We start from the raw sequence: 11409 nt of genomic DNA on the forward strand, positions 1-11409 counted from the left end.
GGGTTATTTATAATTTATAGCTTTTCTCCAAAAGACTTCGTGTAAAGAATCCCGAAAGATGTTGGGATTATAAAATTCAAGGAATTAGCGGTAAGACTAAATAGGGAAAAAGGGCAACCCTGGTGGAAACAATGGGAAATTTTATTCATGGAATTTCCTCACTGTGTTAAGCTAAACTAACAGAGCTTTTGGTTTCATCAGAATATACCGTACTGATGAGAATCAGAGTATGGAGAAACAAGCTTAGTCAGTTCCTGCATGGTATCACGGATAAGTCGAACGAGGGTGGAGCGGATTAACGAGTATAACTGAAGACAAAGAGATATCCAGAAATTCCTTCGAACGAATGAAGCGGTTGCAGAAAATTCACACCACTATAATCTGCAGTTTCTTTATGCCAGAAACAGGCTAAAACCGTCCTTTATTCCTGTAAAGATAGAACTGAACGATCTCATGTGTAATGTTACTGGCAATTTTCATAAAATTTATTATTCAAACAAAACGAGAAGAAACTAAAATACGCCTGACATCAGACTGGGGAGCAACAACTAAATTTTTCTTTGGATAAAAAATGATCGCCTGTTTTTGTTTGTTTATCTGATTTGTTTATGTTGTTTGGTTTGTTATCGACGGATAACTGCAGTTTAAAACGCTGGTAAGAATAAGGTTGACAATTCTACCCAAAGTTTTCATGCGCACAGTAAATTAGGGAGCGTGTTCTCTCGGATCATTACAAGTCAGTTACTTACAGTCTGACCGAGACCAAGAAAGAGTGATTCGGTATTAGCAGAAACTCATAAGGGGTTGAAACGTGTAACTCTCATACGTTTGCTTTGTGCGATGCTCGTGATTATCCATTTTAGAAAGTGCCATATTTGGAACGAGAAGAAGAGATAACTGACCAACCAAACTTCGTAAACAACGTGACGTAATTTTCCTTCAGGTTCCCGCGCCCGCTTAAAAAAATGGCCGACAAACGGGGGAAAAACTCCCGAAAGCCGAGAAAGCTTTCAAAGGTTGAAACCAGGAATCTTACCGAAACACTGAGCAGGATATTGTTGCCTTACCACCCGGGCCAAAAGTAACATTATAATATTATATTTGACGTCCTCGCAACTTCTTGAAGTTCAGTCACTTCAAAAAACGATGCCTCGTTGACCCTCTGCACAGTAAACTTATAATGCAAATAGGCTTTTAAAATTTTTATATTAAAAGTCTAGAATAAACAGTGAAAAATATTTTCGAATAAAATTCATTAGCTGCGTATCGAAAGTGTTCAAAACCTGAACCTGATATCTTCGCAAAAAGCGATGCTTGTAATGAATGTGAGAAGCATTTTAAAAGCTTAAATTAAACTTGGATGTTGTAGTCACGATCGTGTGTTGAGCTAATTTTATGAATGAACAAACTCAAAACAATAGACAGAGAAGCCGTTTCTTGAAAATTTTTATTCAACGTCCAAAAATTTAATCCTTTAAAGCAATTCGGAAAACTCTATCTGGATCGTGGATCCGTTCACGCAAGCCACATCGGCTAAGCACATGGCAAACTTCAACACAAAATCCCTCTCAAATCAGGGCACATTTTGTAATTTTTCTTTAGCGCCGAAGAGAAAAATTTATAAAACGTCTATGAAACATTTAGAAATACATAAATTCCCTTTCAAAAACGTAATTGTCTTGGCCATAGAGTGCAAAATGTACCTGAAAATTCAGCAAAATCTTCGCTGACTTGGTTGCATTTCAAAACAGACCATGGGCTCCGCCGTGAAGAAAACAAGGTTGAATTCCTCGAAGGACGATTTCTTGATGAAAAGCGTCCCTTTCTCCACAAAAAGAAAGCTGAGCATTCTTTTGAACTTTCTCTTTCCATTTTTTGTCTTTTAACGGTGTATTTTTAACCTTGAAATGCAGAACTCTTGTCTTAAAACATCTGCATGGTGATCGCTCAGCAGCCATTTTGTTGAAAATGAATATTCCCTCACCAAATATGGTCAAAATGAATGTTCTCAAGCATTGAACGCGAGTTACACGTTTCAACCCCTTATGGGTTTCTGGTATTAGTCGCTATACAGTCACTATACAGTCCAGTAAATAGGCCAGTCATATTACAGAGCATACAAACTTTTATGAATATCATAGATCTACATCAAAGTACATAATTATCTTGTAAATGATAAGTACGACTAGAAATAACAATTGTTTGAAAACGGGTTTCCTAGACTGATAAGACTAACCAAGGGCACACATTTTATACTGTAATACATATTTTTCACGCATTCGTAAGAACGACCAAAATACGTTGCAAGCGCAAAGTTCCACTAAGGGCAGCCGTATGTACCTAAACACTATTTCACACGGATTATTTCGTCACGGAACACCATTCTAGATGGTTATTTACCCCAAGGACCACAAAGCGTGCAAACTTTACGTGACACATGGACCGGTAGATATGGAAACGTAGGTGACACCAAAGAGTAAATTACTTGAGATTAAGGCTCAAAAGGAACAAACTAACAGCAAATAGCAAATAGTGAATAGAATTTTCCATTACTTGAAGACGGCTAAAAATTTCTAGAGGACCGGTTATGTAAAATTTTCGAAGCTTATCTAATAAATTCCCTGCGATTTTTAATTTTAAGTTTAATTTTTCAGATTTCAATGTCCAGACTGGGCTATTTTTCGTGCAAAAAACGGAAATCTAACATTTTCTGATTCAAAAATGTGATGGAGAGAGGAATCGCAAAAATTCTCAATGTCGGAATACGTTAAATTCCATTTAAAATTTTCGGGAAAATAAAACTGAAGCCTTTGTAATTTCGAAAAGACTCGAGTTCTCCTTGGATGACCGAACAGATACAAATTTTATAGCGCCGCTTTATAGAATGCATTTCTAGAGATCCTAAAGTATTCCGGATAGTCTAAAATGTATTTTTTATGTATTTAGGAGAAAACCGTCGTTGGGTGCCCCTGAAGAAATTCGGCTGCACATTTCCGCTACAGTCAATGATAGTTTATTTATTTAGAAAAACATTTTTACACAGTAGAACTCCGGTAATTCGAACTCTGCTGGGAAACGGAAAACAGTTCAATTTAGCGGGGAATTCGAGTTATCCGAGTTCGAGTTATCAAGGTTCTTCTGTACGTACTTACGTTAGGTGTTGGGAGTTCATTTTGTTATTAGCATGTATGTACTCTCATTCGCGGTATTTTGTTCTCTTTAGTTTGAGATGAACACTTTTTAATAACACCAACCTTCCATAGATCGTTTTCACTGTCACCAACAAAAAAATAAATTTGAAACGGTCCATTGGAAGAAGCCAAGAAAATGAATGTTATAAAAGACTAATACATAAACAATTTGTCCAAGTCTCAGGTCTTTGTGGCCCACAGTTTCAGAGTTATTTGCCGAAACGTTTCACGCACCTTTGTAGAGCTTTGTATGGAGACGCCATATTGGTGTACCGTTTTGGTGCACCAATATGGCCGCCGGAAATCAACAAAAGATCTGGAGTTCACTTATTCCATAAAAGCTCTGTCTTTTTAAGCGAGAACTAGCATACGTGCGCATAAACATATCTTCTAATACTTGAAATGGTTATACGGCTGAAAATCAAGAGGAGAGACGTTTTTTCAACGAGACACGTACTGTGAAAACTCGGAAGTTCAAATTGCTGCATTTTCGAAATGACACATGCTACGGGAATGGAAACTTGTACAAAGATTTACTTTTTGTATATCTTCACATAGTGTAAATAAGAATTCGTAAAACCTTGCTATTTTGACTTTACAATTTAATGACGTCACTGTGAAAACCATCTTTTCGGCTGATTAAATTAGACCTTTTGATTGACACTGGTCACGTCCAGCTATGATGTCATTCTCCAGGCGACGCTGTATCAACCGAAATCAATTAAAAGGGGTTATTTTATGATACGTTTCAACTTTACGTTCAAATTTCAAAAGTGCGCAGACAATACAAACTATCCTTAGCAAAACTGAACAGTTACTTCGTATGTTGATTTTAATTTCATGTGTCTTTAGGATCTTGCCAGCAATTCACGAAATGACATGGAACTTAAAGTTGGAACCAATCAGGCGCCGGTTGTTCAAAAGATATGGATAGCGCCATCTACAGGATAAACCCTCTGGAATAAACCAAATTATTCAGTGGATTGTTACTAGCAAAACCAATTGCACTATCCAGACTCTATCCACTTTTATCCGCTGGTAGCGATATCCACCTTTTGTGGAACTGGCGCCAGAACTATCATTCAATACCGTCAAAAGAGGAGTGAGTAATAACCAAATTCATTGTTTCATTTGCTGAAAATATATGATAAATAAAGGAACAATACTTCCACGTATTAAAAATTACAAAGGCTAATGTAGAATATTATATGGTTGATCACATGACAGTTAATTCATTTCTATAAATACCTCCTTATAGGGATAACCTGACAAACTACCATTAGTTAGTAATACGTAATTCATAAGAAGAATTATTTTCTTCTTATAGCGCATGAGATTTTGGTCAGCGGTTTGTACCTTACATGAAATTATACTCATTAACTACCAGAAAATTTAACTCGTCCAATTACTTCACTAGGCAAAGTTTTATAGTTTTGTGCTTTAAAAACTGAGTAATCTTATTACCAGACGAGTTTAAATTTAACAAGAAAAGCGTAGAGAATGAGTGTTAAAAATTTCGTGTTACAATCCAGGACCATGCCATAACTTTCCCACAACATACTCTCATCAAAGATTTTTGGCAAATTCGAACAAATATTATTTTAAATAGCTACAGACTTAATCCAAAATTAAAGTTCAAAAGAAAACGTAGAGGGGCATTCTGAAATTTCATTCTTGGGTTGACAACGTAGGTTAAATAATGATTGTACGATTCACCTGCATGTCATTCATTAAAAAAATTCAACATAAACTATCTCACCTTCCTGAGTTTCTTTCTCGGATTCTTCACATAACCAGAGAAAAATAAAAGAAAATACTAAACCTCTTAGCACATTAAAAGCTATTCCTCGCTAATTTCAAAACGGGAAAAGTTCTACTAACGGATAGTTTTGCATAATTCTAAGACGTAAGTTATCAATTATAAATGGCGTTTGATGCAACCAAACTGCCTTTCAACAGTTTGTTAATAGCTAACTCAGTATTTGAGAAACTGTGAAGATTTCCAGAAAGAAGATAATAGTCTCGTATACCGTGACTATGTTCATACATACTTGAGAGTTGAAGGCTGATTGGAAAGCTGCAAATCATAGTATTTTAAGTTTGTTATATTCCCAATTTTTTAGTTACATTAAACTAACCTATACAAACCCTTTCGGTTCAATATGTTTTCAGTATAATTGCTACTAAACATATGAATAGGCTACAATTCTTTACAACAGGTCCAGGTCATTTTTTTTTTCAAGACCTGAGCTTAGGGCTGCTTTCTAAAGTAATTAACACATTGCTACTCTCGCCCCTCTCGCTGCTTCAGGTCAGCAGCGACACTCGTGGATTACTCGGACGCGATGAAAATGATCGTTGGCCAACAATCTCAAGTGAATTTTTCCAAAGAAGGCTATAGAACTTGATTCCTGAACTAACTGACGACTCTTTTTATAGTCTGTGTGCAGACGTCTCCTATTTCTAGGGTCTGAATGGGGGTACTTCGATAACACTTAACACTTAATTTTTTAACTCTGTAATATGAAACAGTTAAACTTCAGGTATTTTAACACTGCTAGTAATAAATTCATTCATTAATTGTGATCATTAATGTACTCTTATGGAGACAGATGAGCTTGAGCATTTATCTTTGCTTATATTTTCTCACCCTTTCCATTGCTCAATTTTTTAATTTGATGCTTCTTTTCCTCTGGATGTACCAAGTACTATTGGAGTCATCAATACTTGTAGGGGAGGTTTTTTCCTCTTTCGATTGTATCAATTAGCAAGTCTCTGAGGGCTGAACTTTCACCTCCTATGAGGTGAACCTAACTTCTCCCTTTTTTGCTGCTTAGCACCTCCCTGTTTGCGTGGTTTTATACGATCAATTTAGGTTTCGGGGAAACTCCCCACCTACCCCTCCCCTAACCCAACATTTTGCCTTAAGTGAGAAGTAAGTGTTAATGATGACTTAGGGGAGGGGTAGGTGGGCAGTTTCCCAGAAACCTAAATTGGTCCGTTTTATATTTGTGACAGTACATGTAATGCTATGTGGTAGCCCTGTGTGTTGTGTTTACACTATGGAAGCAAACTGTAGTAGGCACCTGTAGTAGACTTAGTAGATAGAGGCGTGGTGGGGGGTAACCAGATACTTCGCGATATACCGCTTAATCACCAGCTTCTTCCATCGCCTCTTCTTTCTTCCTACCTTCACAGGCTGCGAACATGATACTAAACGGCAAACACTGAGTCATCAAAGCGAACCTCTGAACTTTGGCACATGTATACTTTGTAAGAACATTGAGAAACTGTCACGCCTTTTAAAAGAACCATCCAGGTCATATGGAATTTTTCAATCCTGACAAGCACCTCTTCTGCTGGTAAGTGAAACAGTTTTGAACTAGTGAGCGAGTGTGCCATCAGAACATCGTCCTTAGCATACAATGCTGTTTTCACTCTCCACGTATTTATCTCGAGAGAATAACAAGGATCGAAGAAGATCACTTGGATTAGTTCCTTGTTGTTTCTCAGTTTGCCTGTGTTATTTAAATATAACTATTGGTACCCGTGGTCGACGCATAACACCGTGGAGAACGCATCCATTTCTCAATCTTTACGAGTGTAGTGGAGCTATCGTGACGAACTTCCAAGTTGCACATGATGGACGTTTTGGATTCCCCTTTTACTATGCTGTCTTTCTGGCATTAATGATTTGGTGGCATCAATTTTTTTGATGGATGAGATCTCGGCTTTAGAGTGTTTGCCACCCAACTATAGATGGTTCTTCCCAGCTATGAAACTGCCAGTATAAAACCACTGGATTGATGAGCGTCGATGAGGCAATGGGGAATATCAAATCAACAGTATTCATAAATCGTCATCATGCACTTCACGTCCGGCGCTCAAGCCCTCTTAACTTATTGGTGCACTGCAGGCCGCACACGTGATAAGAGGAGCCTGGATACTCTGCGTGGGAGGAGAGGGGGAAATGCAGTTCGAATTTTCGATGGTTCATCTAAGTTATACATCTGATACGTTAATATTATTCGCGCTTACAAAATGGCTGTCGGGTGACCCTCCAGCTAAGCTCCTTGAAATCCTAATGTCTGAGAGAGTCTCTTACCTGCTCTAACCAAAACATACTATACTAGCTAAACGTTCACTAACTATACTATACATGCAAGACGCGTCAGTACATTAATTTCGCCAGAACCAGTGTTGCAGTCGTTTAATTTCGGAAACTGGCCTCCACTCTAAAGCACAGAAAGCACAGAGGTCATACCTAAGGAACAGGCTGAACTGATCAACTGAGATAAAATGCATACAGATGTATGTATATGTGTTTTTTTTTTAAAAATCAGTGATATATATTATATTAATGAGGTTGAAACAAAAAATAGAATTTAAACCAAACAAATACAGTAGTGTGGAGAACATGGATTTGATATCAGTGGGACTAATAAAGTGAGAGTTATGTAAGAATGAGCAACTCATGCAGAACAAAGGCCTTTATATTATGCAGTAAAAAAGCACTTTAAGACTTCTGAATCAGTAAAATGTTTTCTAGAAGAAAGTAATACACTAAATTAGTTCTTTGTTTTATTAGTACTTATCTCTACTATTTTAATGATTACCCAATATCAGGGAGGGAAACTTTCGCAATGTGTGCCGAGAGAACATGTAATATTTTCAAGCGGAGCTTCACGACTCTGAGAACCAAGTTAAACTGTGAAACAAACAAACACAAACAAATACACCAACTGAAGTCAGTTTGGAACCACAGCAGTGCACTTCACTATAGCTTTAAGACAATTCCAATTTTTGGCTGATTACTACAGTCATTAGTCATGTTTGTTAAAGGCCGGATTTCCTTGCTGTTGACATTAAAAAGGGGGACGGAAATTAGTATATTGGGAACACTTGTACACGGCGTTAAGTGACGAGTCCTTAGGGCGTCATTCGTAGCACTTTTCAAGTAATTATGCGGCCAAAAAGGCTTTCAATCTCGAGAAGTTCTTAACAATACAATGCTACTGTCCAATCTAAATATTAAACAAATCAGTTGACGAAATAAAGTAATGGGAAGAAGTAGTTGAAGAGGGGGCGTATTTGACTGAGGCTAAGTCGAGAGGAACGGTGAAAAACTCGTGAAACTCTTTTTCACCGAGACTCCATTCCAAGTAAGATCGGCCACTGTCGTCAGGGACTCAGTAGCTCGACTCAGAGTTATGGTCAACCGCGCTCGAACTTTGACTAAGCTACCAAACAGCTGAGCAATGCGGATGTTCTCGTGAACGACTGCGACCACTTTTGTCAATCACCGACTAGTCTATTCCCCTGTTTTTAAGTTCCCTAATCAAGCACTCAATCAGCCCTTGAATAAAAGCATTAACTTCTCTATTAAATTTTGAGTAATGCCTACTATAAGCGCAGAGGTTAGTTAGCTTCTAATGTGTTAGTAATAAATAGGAAACTATGTATTCAATAATACTTCACATGAATGTATTGATAATAACTGTCACCATGAACCACAAGCTTTTTGCTCTACCGCCCTCGATAAGTGTATCTCATGTACGGTGGCTTACGAGAGCCAATCGTAAAACGCGACCAGCTCGTTTATATCGTAGACGATTTAAGCATATAGATTTCTGAGGTGGTCGATAAAGGGAGCTTTGAGCTTTGATTTTTCACGGCACCTCTGTGTCCAATTTGCTTCGATAAATTCAAATCTTAAAGCTGGGGGAGGGGCAAAGGGGTTTTCCCTGACGCGTGATGGGACCCAAATTGGCTGCGTGATGCGTGATTTACTATTTTCACAACGAGTGACACGTGATTTTCCTTTTATTGAAATTTCCGTGATGATTAATATTATTTGAAACTAGAAGTAGAGACATTAAAAATAGATAGTCATGACACCATCTTCTTGACCTTCTTTCTCGTTCCTCGACCTCTGATTTCCTTAGCCTCCCACGTACGCAGGCGTTTTAAGGGAAGTTCGTATTTTGTCCCGTTTCGTTACCGCCATTTCAATTCTTCTTCCTCTTTAACTATTTGCACACTGATTTTCAAAAGTTAAAAACCTTTTGCCACTTTGAGACTAGAGCACCCCGGAGAACTTGTTCGCAGGCTATCCTTAACTATTATTATACTATTAAAGTCAGCTTACAATTAAATGTAACACAACCGAACATGCAACAGGATGCAGGCCCGAAACAGTTAATTTAGTTTCCCAAAGAAAATGTCCAGAATGCTAGAAAAGTCTGAAAGATGAGCTCTGTTGGCGGAAGTATCGAAGTGTGAGAGTTATATCTTAACATCGGCTACTATTTTCACTCCGTCAAACGCCCGGACCTGGCATTTATTTCAAACTAGAAATGGTGGGACCGGCATCTTGTTAAGTTTATATTTATTTATATTTCCTTTTTTCTTAGTGGGCGAGTATCTTGCACGAAAAATTGCCTTGAGGTCTTATTGATAACTTCTTATTTTAGACTATTGCAGATTTAAGGCGATTATTCTGGGCCAGTTCACACGGTATGTCTGCTTTTACCTTCAAAATCCGACAGAATCCTGGAATCGCTTCGGTGTCTATGCATAATCAGGGTTTTGTCTCCGCTCCTTTATATCAGACACTGTAAGTGTTTGGTAAGAAGTCTGATTATGCTACCCTTGATTTTCCTTTCTTGTAATATTGGCTGTCACACACGCAAAGAAAATGGACTAGATTTTTAAAACATCATTGAAGGCCATTGTCGGCCAAGCTTTTTGTTATGCCACAAACATCTCACGTATTTTCCAATAGTGTTCTAACATTTTGACCCGGGGGGTGAACCTGGGAATACTTGGTGCGGATGTGCCGCCCGGTTCTCCAAATCCTGACCCCATTTCAGACAAAAAATGTCATTAGAACAGCAACAACTTAACAAGATTTTTTAAAATCCATTTCGAATTCGCATAGTTCTCTTTCTTTCTTATTCTTATGGAATTGAAGCGATAAATACGTTCATCCACTCCCATAGTTCCCTTAAAAACCATATCCGCCGATTCCAGACCAAAATGGGCAAAGTCTACATCCGTTTTCAGACCAAAACGGCTCAGAAAGCCATACCCTTTTGGGGGGGTAGTATAAGGTAGTGCCCCCCCCCCGGGCACTTCCACTATCGCAATTATAACAATAGCTCACTAGTGCTATAAGTGACCATGACAAACTGTGTACTACTTTCACTTTCTTCCCAAAAACTTAATCCTCTTAGTATCACGTGATGTGAGAACCTCATTAGCTGCAAATCATTTACAAGTAGAATGTACATACAAGAGACAACTGGTATTGATATTATATTAAACTCTAGTACATTCCTTACATTTTAAGCAAAACTGACAAGAGTTTAAGTTATTACGTGTAAGAATTAGGTTTTAGCGGAATTTGTCGCCTTTGGGAGTATTTAACGCTCTTTGTCTCGGCGCTGCAGAATGTGGACTACCTCTTTTCAATTTCAGAACTGATTCAGTCCAATTAGGCAGTGTTGTTATTAACCAGTGAAAAACAGAAACAATCTGAAGAAGCTTCATAAAAATTGTTTAGTGATAGATAAGAGAGAATAGAATTTCATTAACAAAATCAGTGTGCTACTTTTAACTTCCTCTTCTGGCTGAAAGCTTGAAAGAACAAATTTCTTTGGAATTAATGGCATCTATTTAGGATCAGTTCCTTTAGGTGTGAGCTTCTTTGGGAAGATTAACAAAAGACCCCAACTTAATTAAAGTGCGTTCAATGGGATTTAGATGTCAGTGTTGTTGATCAAGCGGACAAACATGTTTACCAAGTGATTTGAAAATCTTCAAAACTATGCTAGCAATTTTAAAATTTTCGAGTGTTTTTGCTATTTAACACCCATCTGAACAAAGTTAAGGCCTTATTTTAGAATAAGTATGACTGTTATTTTGGTTACGTTCCCGAGTTTTGGATTCTACGAATCCAGTGACAGTGTACTGTTCAAATTACCAAACAAAAATCAGTTGACCCAGCAGATGTTTCCTCAAGTGTGTTGCATTGTTGAAATTTCCTGGTTTAATATGACAAGCCCAGCCACTTTGTCCTCCCCCCTCCCTGGCAGAGAACACTCTCGCCTGCCCTTGAGTGTGTGCAAACTAAGAGTTTATTTGCATAGAAATTCGTTCCATCAGCTAATACTAGCCAGACGAAAAAGGAGGCCCATATTGAGAACTGAGACAATTT

The sequence above is a fragment of the Porites lutea genome, chromosome 4 (genome assembly GCF_958299795.1).
Source record: "Porites lutea chromosome 4, jaPorLute2.1, whole genome shotgun sequence".
NCBI classification, from domain to species: domain Eukaryota; kingdom Metazoa; phylum Cnidaria; class Anthozoa; order Scleractinia; family Poritidae; genus Porites; species Porites lutea.